Genomic DNA, 12982 nt, shown 5'->3' on the forward strand with positions numbered 1-12982 from the left:
ACAGATAAGGACATTGAGTCACAGAAAATTGGTCTGCCAGAAATGATGTATATGGTATTTGATTTGGGACTAGAAATCATTCTGCAGATTCCTAGCAATGCCATTTTCTAAAGACGACAGGATCACTTACAGGGACTTAGGAATAAAAGGGAAAATGCTGCTCAGAGAAAAGCAAAGAAGCCTTTCTTCTTCATCTCCTTTTTTCATGTTCCTTTCCCGCAATACTTATGCCAAGGCAAAGTGAACTGGCCTTGTTGTTCCCAGCGACACAAGTATTTTGTGGCTATCTTGCTGCTAATTTTGTAATTCATATAAATTCAAAATTGACTTTGTTGACTTGCCCCTTTCTTCCTGAAATCCTTTCATTCTTGCTTCTGAGATTTCTCTCTGTCCAGTTTTTCTTCTAGTCTATGACCCTTCCTCAGACACTCTTGGATTGCTGTAATCATCTCTGCATTGATTCCTCCAACACTAGTCTTATAACCCCAAATCCATCTTCCAGACAGCCCCCAGAAAAACCTACCTGAAATGAAACATCCTGCTATGTTACCTTGCTGCTTAAAACTTGTGAATGGCTTCCCATGGGCATTGGCTGTGGTTGTCAGTACCCTTAGACCCAGTGTCCCCCTATTTGCAATGAATAGTCTAAAACGTCTCATTTACTCTCCCCAAATGAAATCCATAGAAAATACAATCCACCTACACACATAACTTGAAAATAAAATCAATATCATACCCTAACAATAATATAAAAGGGAAATAAAATATAATAATTTTGTATAAAATGATATGTATTTTAATGGGTAAATGTTTGGGTGTGACACCCCCAGAAGATCCAATGGCCAGATGCTTTCACATATAGAATCACAGTGACTGTGATGGCTGCAGATGCAGATGAATACAGATGTGTGTATTCACATCTCAAATCTATAAGCAGTGCCATAATTTTCTGAAATGGTAAAATTTAGAGAAATAGTTTATAACATTATCTTCTCATACTTTAATACAAACATGAATCACCTGGAGATCATCTTAAACTGTGCATTCTGGGGTAGAGTTTGAGATTATGCTTTTCTTACGAGCTCCCATGTGATGCCTATGCTGCTGGTCCATGGACCACGTGTTGAGTAGCCAGAGCCTAGACTAGGGCGGCTACATTTATAACCATGGGCAAATTACAACTATGGGTAATTCAGTAAAATTGTGAAGTCTCATGAGAGACTTTGTGAATTCTGGCATGGGGTCATCTATATATTGCAGTAATATACAGATACTATCTCTATTTAATATCTTGCTGTGCTGGAACATAGCATTGAAGGCTAGCAACCTTAGGCTGTGAGCCCAGAGCAAGGGCCAGGGAGTGTAGAGAAAACACTCTCCCCTTCTCTGAGAAAAAGTCAGTGGCTGAGGTGGAAATTGTCTCTAAAGGACTTGCAATACTTAACAGGTCATACACTGGAGCAAGATGGACTCTGCCAAGCCTAAATTGATTCTCCAGTCTCATGACACGTATCTATTCAGCTATTCAGGTGCAAAGGCATGAGAGATTATGATAGACAGAAGGCATGGCATCTCAATCCTTTAAAAGAGAGTAGTGAGTGTGACTCATTTCTGTACGGAACCCAGAATCACTGTAGCACAGGAAGGGTGGAGGGATTGCAGGGCTGGTTAGCACCTCTAGGATTTGGAGGCTTTGCAAGTACCAGGTGATGCCTTTCAAGAAGAACCTCTCTCAGAGCTGCAGACTTAGTGGATGCAAAGTGGAGATGGCAGATCCACCCCCTGAGGTCTGAGGAAAAAGTCAAATGCCCACCAGACACGACTTGTTAGTATACCCTCTGTCAAACTCTAGAAACAGTTAGGGGACACTTTCCAGTGGTCTGAATTTCCCAGAGAGGAAGTGAGCATAAGGAAGCAATAAAATTTGTCAAATGCTAACATGACTTTACTTGTAGTCTGGGGACATTATGATAAACATTTATGTTATTTAATATCAATAATTATCACATATCTCCTTCACTGGTGTTCTCTATATATCATGCCTGTTATCCCCATAATATACACTTTTGACTAAACTTTATCTCCTTCTGGTTTGACATCTTCTACATCAAGTCTGTATGATTCCCTACAAAAATATTCTTCCCAACCTTTACAGGATGCTCAGGAGTTTGCCAATTCAGAATCATAATTTGTAGTGCAGAAAGCAAATCTTTTCTCGACTATTTTCTTCAGAGCCAGCTATTTACTTCTCATATTCTCCAGCCTCTTCCAAAGTCATGATGTCCTTTTAGAAGAAAAAAGTAGTCTGTCTCTTGTGTCTCCAAGGCTTCAATTTCTGAGACAAGTTTTTAAGGTTTAAGAGATACATTCTGGATTTTATTGTTTCGTTCTTTCACAATAAACGAGTAGAAATGTGGGGGTTCGTGTGATTGATTCTAGGCAAGCTCTCCTTGAACTTTGACCAGATACTCCAGGAAGATTGATTCCCCACAGCAGATTTACATTCAACTGCCCCATGCTCTGCAGTAAGCACCACACATCCATTCCAGCACAGCACAACAGTCCTACTCTCTTGGGCTGGCCTTCTGCAGCTTCATCTTCCCATCCTGACTGGGAAGAGTTTCATACCTGATGGATGGTTAAGGCATTATGGAGTTTCCTCTTTTCCTTATCTATGTCAAAGATAAGAATTGCTAAAGAATTGGCAGTAGCTGTGTTTTTTCTTTTTGATTTTAGTTCAAGAATAGTTTATTCCATTCATCTATGAACTATACTTCACCTTCCATAAATGAGAGGTATAGAAAGGAAGTACCTAATCCTTCTCCACTAGCAAGCAGACCAACTTGCATTTAGTACCCATATATTTGTCTCTACCTCTAGCACGTACTCTGCTTGTCCCGGAGATTATTCCAAGGTCATTCATAAGTCTAAAGTCGAGCTACCACTCTTTGTGTCTTTGTGTTTTCCCTAGAAATTTCCACTATGAATCTTATGAAAATCTCTTAGAATGCTATATTCAAGCTTGTTAGATAATACTCATGTCTTCTCAGAGCTTATTTGTACTTGGTTCTGATATCAACCAGCTGGGCATCAGCCTAGCCTTTTGGACTTAGGAGGAGAGGGAATGGAAAAGAAGAATCAGATTAAACAAAGGGTGAATTAATATAACTCGATTTACGATAGGGAGGCAAAGAGGATGTAAGATGCCTAAAATTTCCAGCCTGAAGTGTATAGGGGAATAGAGAAAAGAGAAGAGCAGTTTACTTTTGTGACAAAATCACTGTTTGGTTTTAAGGCATATTGTTTAAATGATAGTTACATTTCTAAATAAAAGTAGTCAGCAGTCAACATTTTACCTGATTTCAGTATAATAAAATAGACAGATTGCATATAAAATGCAATATGTGCATAAAATCCTCACATAAAATCTTCAAAATAGTTTATTAACTTTAAAAATCTGCATCATTAATTCCATTAGATGGTGAAAGTGAAGGTGATGGTGATTACGCTGAAACAGAGAATAAATGAATGCAGTATATTGTAAAATGTTGTAAATGTTTATAGTGTTTATAGTGCTTGATTATTGTAAGTACTAAGAAATTATTTGTATATTTTTCTTTTACATGTTTTTATCTGGAATCACATCCAGCTTAAATTGCTCATTTAAGGAGCAATTTCTGGATGCTCCTGGATGTTTCCAGGAGCTCTTTCTGCAGCATTCATCTATGAAGCCTATAAACTGTGAATGAAATTCAGGAGTTTTCCTCTAATAGAGTACACATTTGTGACTTCTGTCTATCAAATATGTGAGCTTTTACTTTTCACGAAAATTCTAAGAATTTTCTAAGAATGCTTTCTACAATAGGAAAATAGCCCCCACGCAAAATATGCCTGTAGATATAATCGGCACATATATGTAATATATATGTGTCAGAACGATCTGTGCCAAGAAGAGTCGAGTTATACTTGCACTGTCATCAAGAAAATTGAGAAATCTATTCTTCTGAATAGACTAGCTTTCTCTTGCTTATTAACAGAAGCTACTTTTGTATGGACAACCAGAAAAGTAGTATCTATTGTCGAAAGTAATAATAATGATAAAAACCGTTACAAGATTCCAAGTTTACCTATGAATTGTTCAATATAAGGGGTAAACTTTATTGGAGCCATTTGAGTGTAGCTTTAACAGCCAGAGTTATCAGGATCAAGGACTTCGTTCCTCATATAAAATAAAGTAAACCCGTTCTTTGCTATTTGCTTCTGTCCTAAATGACACAAGGGTCACTGTCACTCATATCTTTTTTCCAGACCTGGTATGAACCGTTGTACAGAGAAACACCCCCTTCCATAAGAGACCACACCTAGGCAAGCCACCTTAATTGTTTTTCATATTACTCCCATGAAGCTCTGTCACAAATGTGCAAGTAAACTAAAACGATGCAAGTTTACAAATTAGTGAAGAATAAAAGTTAAATATTAATGTTTAGCAAGTTGACAATATTTTGTTTTCAATAAATCTACAATACTGTCTTCACATATACCCTTACAATTAAAAGTTAAATATACACTTACCATATGACTCACCAATCCTACTGGGTATTTATCCAAATGAAATGAAAACTTAAAGTTTACACACAAAAACTGCCACAAATGTTTATAGCAACTTAATTATAATCACCCAAAACTGGAAACAACCCAAATGTCTTGCAACTAGCCAGTGAGTAAACAAAATGTGGTGCATCCACACGATAGAACACTTCATCAATTTCTGATGCGTGCAACAACATGGATGAGCCTCAAGTGTGTGATGAAGTGAAAAACACCAAACTCAAAAGACTACATGCTGTATAATTCCTTTTATAGAAAATTCTGGAAAACTATATGGTCAGAAAACAGGGACAAAGTCACCGCGTAATGAGTGAAAGACTGACCAACCTAGAAGATTATGAGCACTTTTCAGCTATAGTTGTATTTCTATGAAAGAAAAGTTAAATTCAGACATCAATGAAGATCTCTAATCTGTTTTCCTATTGTTAATATTTTGTTATAAACTAGGGAAAATGGTACAGTCTCTTATCTCCTCCTGGTTAGTTCTAATATAATTGTGTCCACCAATAGGCTATGGGCTGAGAATAGATATAAAAAATTAAGTTTTTTCCCTTAAAGAGCTCCATTGTCTGACAGGGGAGGCAACTTTAAAATAAGTAGTTTCAATTTACTCCAATTAATTCTATAATAAGTGTATGACCTAGTAACAGTGATGACACCAAGGACAAAATAATTGTCTTGTGGCTGGGTCCAGGAAGGCTTTACAGAGGAAGAGATGCTTGAGCTGAGTCAGTCTGAGAAAGTAAGTAAGAATTCGTCATTAAAAATATGAGGTGGGTAATGTATTCCAGAAGTAGGAAAAACTATTCAAAGCCATGGGGGAGTCAAAACAGCATGGCACTTTTGAAGAATTGCATGTAATTTGTGATGGGTGGAACACCATTTGGGTGCAGGGAGGTTGAAGAAGGGAATATTCTTTGACAGATAATGGGGGATCTAGTATGTGATGCTAAGAGTTGGAATTTTATCTAGTAGATGAGAGGTTGAAAACTAATAGACTAGATATTAAATTAAGGCTTTATATGTTTGTTTTTAAGAATATAGGTGTATTTTCAACAATAAAATTTTAGGAAATGTGCATACAAATCCAGATTTCCTGCTTCTCTTGAAAAATTGGGATATCTGGTGGCCTGGGGCCTACATTTCTATATGTCAACAACTGGCTGGAGTCAAAAGCAACTGCCTCCCTTAGGTGCCTTTAGATGGAGCATGCGCCTGACCCCAACAGATATTTGAATTTGTGCTTCTGCTGGAGATAGCAGGGAGCCATTGATAGCCTTGAGGTAGAGGAGTAATATTATCAGATTTTTCATCATAAGAAGATTAATCAGACATGATGTAGGAGATGGACTGACGTGAGATAAATTTGAAAGCTGGGAGCCCAGTTAATTCTTACAGTCTATTGGAAAGAGATGATGAAAGTTTAACTGAACTTAGCAGCTTTGGGGTTGGAGATGAGATAAAGGAGTTGAGACATAAGGAGGACTTGGTGATAGGCTGTAAAGCCAAATGGAGAGAAAGGAGTCTAGAGTGGCTCTTGGCTTCCATAACTGGGTGATCTATGATGCCGTCAACTGGATAAGGAATACAGGTTTTGAGGGAAGGATAGTGATTCTGTTTTTGAATGCATTGCTTTTAGAGGTCTGTAGGTTGGGTATGTGGCTCTGGAGTGGTGTGGTGGCTTGAGTACACTCATGGTACTGGAAGCCCAATGGGTTGAATGAAAAGGAAAGAACCAGAAAGGAAACCCTGGGAACACCAGAAGGTATATATAGAAGGCGGATCCAGCTAGCTAATGAAGATATACAATTGGTCTTATTAATTCAGACATGTTATGGACTTTTAAAAACGTGCTTTTATTCAATTAAAATTTAGAACCATTTTCTTATTAATTTCACATAATATGTCTTAATTTAAATGCTAAGAACAATATTTTTCAAGGATTAGACCCTCTCCCTATGTGATCCATGGGATGTACATGACATAGAGGAATCACACATGGGGAAAGGTGCAATGCCAGAGCTCATCTGACTCCTAGGAAAAGACAAAGTAGTTTTAAATGTAAAAAATCCCCAAGACATTGGCACATAATAATGTATAGAATTATTGGTCAGTTACATTATCTCTGTTACAACAGATAGCATCTTCTGTTTTCCTAGCCGGGAGTAATTATCTATAAGCAGCAACCTTGCAGTAGGCCACAGACTTGAAAGACCTAATTCAGATTTCTAAATCTCCTAGCATAAGTGACAGTTAGATTCACACCATCATGCTTTATATGTTCTGTTTAATATATCTTTATAGATTAATACAGAGTTGTCTCCTTGGCTGAATAGTATAGAATTTTATATAAGGGATCATAGTTATTCCTTCGAGAAACATATGCAGAATAAGTAATTAGAAGACAGGGCAGGTAAGAAGGATATATAAATGAGCTTCAGCAGAGTTGTCATTTTGAAGTAAAACTGGTCAAATCTTGAACAAAGGAAAAACAAATTCAAAATAATGTACATTGTTCTAGTGTTTATCTGCTCAGAACATTCATTTCAGAGGTTTACTAAGACTTTATGGAAAAGAATAAGATTTCTCATTTCCATGAACATATTGTAATATCAGTAGAGCATCCTGCTTCCTTCTTAGTGTCTATTTAGAAAAAGTTTAAGATGATAGGATTTATCATTTTGTGAATGTTTAGAGAATTGATGGGTATAACTTCTAGTAGTGTTTTTGAGACTAATCGGGGTGAGGCCCCTATACATGGATATAATGGCCCCTTAATTTTGCATTTTACCTTTTGTCTTCCCCTTTTCCCTTTTTTTTCTATTACCTTTTTTTTTTCTAAGAAGATATTGGTTTTTTCTCGTTTATGTTCTAATTATTCTTTTTTGCAGAAAAGCATTCAGGCAATATGCACATATCAACAGGCACTATATCTAGTTTGAAATATTTATTGCTCAAAAACATCCCAAGTGAAGGAGTTCTGCTGATGCTAATGAAAGTCACTTTCTTTTATGGTTTTTCCCAGTTAATCTTCTTGTCATCATCTCTGCTTGGCTCTTCTTCTTGGCCCCCCACGTAGGTGAGATGTAATGGGTTTATGTGAAGAGATTAAATATACTGCCAAGTTCTTTAAATTATCTGATGTTGAGTCTGTGCTATACTAGAAAGAACTGAAATGATGGGGGGAAAATAAGTATCTCGTTGAAGGTTTCCTGTTTGGGTCCTATGAGTTAGGAAATCCATAAACTGTAATCACCTTTATCACACACTATAATCACTTTTCTTATTTTTTGTTCTCAGCAGCGGTCTCCATTTCATAGTTCCAAAAGTGTTTTATTCTCATTAAAAAAAAAAACCCAAAAAACAAAAACCAAAAAACTGTTCCAGTGGTTACTGATCTATGAGCCTTTCTCTTGAGGTTCTGTTCATTAAAATAATAACTCTAAGGGAAGTAGCAGAGCTTTGAGGTGTATGGTTATGCTAGTGTAAACTTGTGAATTTAAGAATAGCTTACTAATGCTTATTTAATACATGTTTCCCACTTTCTCTTTCTACACATCATGCCACCCTAATTACAAGAAACGATTCTAGATAACTCTTTTCCCATAATCCATTTCACTTGCATTAATTAGGCAAAGGCCTTGTTAGGCAAATGCGGTAGATATTATATTTGTATTTTATTTTTAACCATAGCCAAAGGTAAGAAAGCTCAGAATTGCAGAATAAAAAGTGGAGTCATTACTGGGATTAGTGACTTTATGGATAATCCCTGGTACTGAAATTAAATTTAGGGCTTACAAAAAGTTGTCTCAACTTTCTTACATGATGATTGTAAGATCACAGACATCTTTAATGAGTGTTATAGAGTACCTTCTATGAGTTTAGCATTGCAGTGGATTTTATAAATTACAAAAAATTGCAATTTTTGTAATTAAAAATGACCTCAGATTGCAATTAACATATAATTTAATTGAGAAGTGGACTATACATGTGAAATGGTTAATAAACAAAATCTTTTTTAAAAAATAAGGTATAATTGATGTATAACATTGTTAGTTTTAGATGTACAGCATGGTTTGAAATATTACACAAAATGATTACCACAATAAGTTTAGTTAACATCCTTCACAACACATAATTATTATTATTTTTTCTTACAATGAGAACTTTTTAGATTTATTCTCTTAGCAACTTTTAAATATACAATACAGTATTGTTAACCATGGTCATCGTGCTCTACATTACATCCCAGGACTTATTTATCTTATAACTGGAAGTTCGTTCCTTTTAATCTCTTTAGCCCATTTTGTCCACACTCATTCCTCTGTTTCTAGCAAGCACTAATCTGTTCTCTGTATCTATGAGTTTGTTTTTAAAAAAGCTAACATGTAAGCGAAATCATTCAGTATTTGGCATTTGTCCTTCTCTGTCTGACTTTACTTAGCCTAATGCCCTCAGTGTCTATCTGTGTTGTCAGAAATGGCAGGATTTCTTTCCTTTTTTATGGCTGAGTAATATTCCACTGCACATATGAGACATCTTTATCCATTCATTCATTGATGGACACTTAGGTTGTTTCATATTTTGGCTATTATAAATAATGCTGCATTGAACATGGGCTATTATAAATAATGCTGCATTTGCGATAGTGATTTTGTTTTCCATAGATATATACCCAGAAGTAGAATTGCTGAATCATAAGGTAGTTCAAATTTCAATTTTTGGAGGAACTTCCATACAGTTTTCCATAGTGGCTACACAAGTTTACATTCTTACCAACAGTGCACAGGAGTTCCCTTTTCTCTACATCTTCCCCAACAGTTGTTATCTCTTTTCTCTTTATGTTCTAATTATTTAAGTGTCTTTAAGACATGAGGGGAAAATCTTATAGGTACACATGAAAAAGACAGACATGATTCACAGGTAAAAGCAAAGAAAGCTTAAAAGCCTGTCAGCTGTTGAAGCTGAAGCTCTAAGTACGACATGTTTCAGGCTGAAAGGAATAGTAATTAGTGTTCTCCTCCTTCCTCCTTACCCTCTTCTTTAAGAGAATCCACACTAACTTCCTCATAATCCTTCTCAAGGGCAGCCATGTCCTCACAGACTTCAAAGAACTCTACTTCCTCCATGCTCTCAACCACATACCAGTGAACAAAGGCATGTTTGGCATACATCAGGTCAAACTTGTGGTCCAGGTGAGCTCAGGTCTCAGCAACAGCTATGGTGTTGCTCAGCAGGCACACAAGCTCATTGTACTTTGACTGGTCTCCGCCAGGCACCACAGTGGGAGGCTGGTAATTAATGCCAACTCTGAAGCCAGTGGGTCACCAGTCCACAAAGTGGATGCTGTGCTTCACCTTGATGGTGGCTATGACAGCATTGACATCTTTGAGAACCATGTCCTCACAGTACAACAGGCAGCAAGCCATGTATTTATCATGGCAAGCATCATATTTTACCATCTGGTTGGCTGGCTCAAAGCACGTATTGGTGATCTCTGCTACAGAAAGCTGTTCATGGTAGGGTTTCTCAGCAGAGATGACAGGGGCACATGTGGCCTGAAGGAAGTGGATGTGGGGCTAGGGCACTAGGTCGGTCTGGAATTCTGTCAGATCAGCATTCAAGGCTCCACGAAGTCTCAGGGAAGCAGAAATGGAGGACACAGTCTGGCTAATAAGGCTAGATTAGGTTGGGCACTCAATATCAAGGTTTCTATGACAAATATCATAGATGGCCTCATTGTCAACCATGAAGGCACAATCAGAGTTCTCCAGGGTGGTGTGAGTAGAGAGGATGGAGTTGTAGGGCTTAACTACAGCTATGGAAACCTGGGGAGCTGAGTAAATTGAGAACTCCAGCTTGGGCTTCTTGCTGTAATCAACATAGAGAGACATTCCATCAGCAGGGAGGTGAACCTAGAACCAGTTCCCCCACCAAAGCTATGGAAAACCAAGAAGCCTTGAAGACCTGTGCACTGGTCAGCCAGCTTCCAAATTCAGTCCAAGACAAGGTCAGTGATCTTCTTGCCAATGCCCATGGTTGCCAACGCCTGTCTCACTGAAGAAGTTGTTGAAGGAATCATCTCCCTGCCCTTCCCCCAATGGTCTTGTCATTTGGTTTCTAACCATCAGCCTGGATACCATGTTCCAGGCAGTGGAGCACCCAGCAGGCATTGTGGATCTGGATACCAGCCTGGCCAATGTGGATGGAGATGAATAAGGGTGGACAAAATGGGTTAGCAGGCACAGGCGACAGGAGAAGACACCGGGTCCCAGTTACTGTCCCCAAGAAGCTAAGAGTCGAGGTAACACACCTCTCTCCTCTTTCTGATGATAGCCATTCTAACAAGTGTGAGGTGATATCTCACTGTGGTATTGATTTGCATTGCCCTGATTATTAGTGACGTTCAGCACTTTTTCACGTACCTGCTAGCCATTTATATGTCTTCTTTGGAAAATGTCTTCAGATTCTAGGCCCATTTTAAATTGGATTGTTTGCTCTTCTCTATTTGGTTGTATGAGTTCTTTATATATTTTGGATATTAACCCTTTATTAGATATGAGATTTGCAAATATTTTTTCCCATTTTTTAGGTTGCCTTTTCATGTTATTAATAGTTTCCCTTGCTGTGCAGAAGCTTTTTAGTTTGATATAGTCCCACTTATTTATTTTTGCTTTTATTGACTTTGATTTTGTGTCAATTTCAAAAAAAAAAAGTCATCAGCAAGAATGATGCCATGGACTTTACCCACTACGCTTTCTTCTGGAAGGTTTTATAAATAGGACCTTTTTATAAAGATAATGAAGTGCTAAATATGTTTTAATACACGCTTAATAAACATTTACTGTGTGCCAGGAACTGAGATAATTTTTGTGGGAGATAAAAAGGAGAATAAGTCAGTACTCTCTATCCACTGAAAGAAGGTAGCTCTACACATATATAAGCCTAACCTTTCTCAAGACCTTCACTCATAGAGTATATACCCTAAAGTAGAGTCTTATACTCTGAACTATTATAGTCTAAGTCCTCCTTCTTTCTTAAAAAATAAAAGCTGAGCTTAGGTTCTACCACCAGTGTGGAACCATAATAATTTTAGCCTATCATGTTGATAAAATGTCAGAGAGGCAGAAGGGAGAGGAGATAGATAGAAGGAAGTATGGTATGTGCAAGAAATTGTTAAGCCTAAAGGTTCCTGTTGAAATTATGGAATCCCAGAAGCAATATGCTAGGTGGTAGTCATCTGCACCTGAGGTTTAGAGACTAAACATGTACATGATTGCTAATCTGAGTTTTAGATACTTATTCATCCACCCAAGAATATCACTGAACACTTTAGGCGAGGCACTGTCCCCAGAATGGGGTTAGAACAGTGAATAAGGCCATGTCCCTGCTATCATGGAGCCTAAAGTCTAGTGAGAAACATAGACAAGAAAATAAATCGATTGATTAATAACCATTTTTTCCATATATCGCTGTATGTTTAAGGTATATAGCATGATGGTTTGACTTCCCTAATTTGTGAAACGATTACCACGATAGGATTAGCTAACATCCATCATCTCATATTGATACAATAAAAAGAAAGAAAAAATTTGCCTTGTGATAAGAACTCAGCATAATGTAATTTTATATAGTGAAATGAAAATAAATCAAGATAAGTTAAATAGTGACTGGTTGGTGTCTATTTTAGAAACTATTATGGATACAGGTCAGAGGTGGGATAGACAATCGTTGGATGAAATCATTAGGAAGGGGCCCTGAATAACCTTGAAGGACAGATGAGCAGGAGTGAAGGCTTTCTAGGCAAAGGCCTGGGACAGAGATAAAAATGGATGTATAGGAGTGAAGAGGAGAGAAAAACACAGAGCAGGTAGTGGAAGGGCTACCTGTTTGCGCTGAGAAATAATAAGGAATAAGGTCATATGTGTGGAATCAAGTCCAAATATGCCTTAAAAGATTTAGTCTTCTTTTGAATATGTGTTGTCCAAATAAATAAATAGCCATAAAAGCTACTTGAAATGGTAGCCAACACGAAGCCACTACTGTTGAAATCTTGAGCACAGGAGCAAAAATATGTGAAAATTAATATAATAGACAAATTCAACAGGATGAAGTTAGGAAAGTCAGCTGGAAAACAATTGTAGCAATCTAGGACTATAGTTAAGATTTGTGTAGCACTTATGCTTTCTTATCTCATTTATTTATTCATTCAAACATATTTATTGAGCATTTATTAGATGTCAAGTGGTGTGTAAGGCACTGAAGACACACTGGTGAGCCAATCAGATATAGTCCCTGTCCTCATGGAGATCGCAATTTAGAGAGGAAACAGATATTGGTTATCTAATCATGAGGTTGAATGTCTAATTTTAAA

At 37.3% G+C, this 12982-nt stretch overlaps 1 protein-coding gene and 1 pseudogene across 2 annotated transcripts in view; one reads left to right on the forward strand and one right to left on the reverse strand.

Annotated features, from left to right (window-relative positions):
- CCDC148 (coiled-coil domain containing 148) overlaps positions 1-12982 on the forward strand; it is a 198471-nt gene that overhangs the window by 113016 nt on the left and 72473 nt on the right. The gene's annotated exons all lie outside the window — the stretch shown is intronic.
- LOC105291785 lies at positions 9618-10634 on the reverse strand (annotated as a pseudogene).

This window comes from Pteropus vampyrus, unplaced genomic scaffold (genome assembly GCF_000151845.1).
Source record: "Pteropus vampyrus isolate Shadow unplaced genomic scaffold, Pvam_2.0 Scaffold2, whole genome shotgun sequence".
Classification (NCBI taxonomy): Eukaryota; Metazoa; Chordata; class Mammalia; order Chiroptera; family Pteropodidae; genus Pteropus; species Pteropus vampyrus.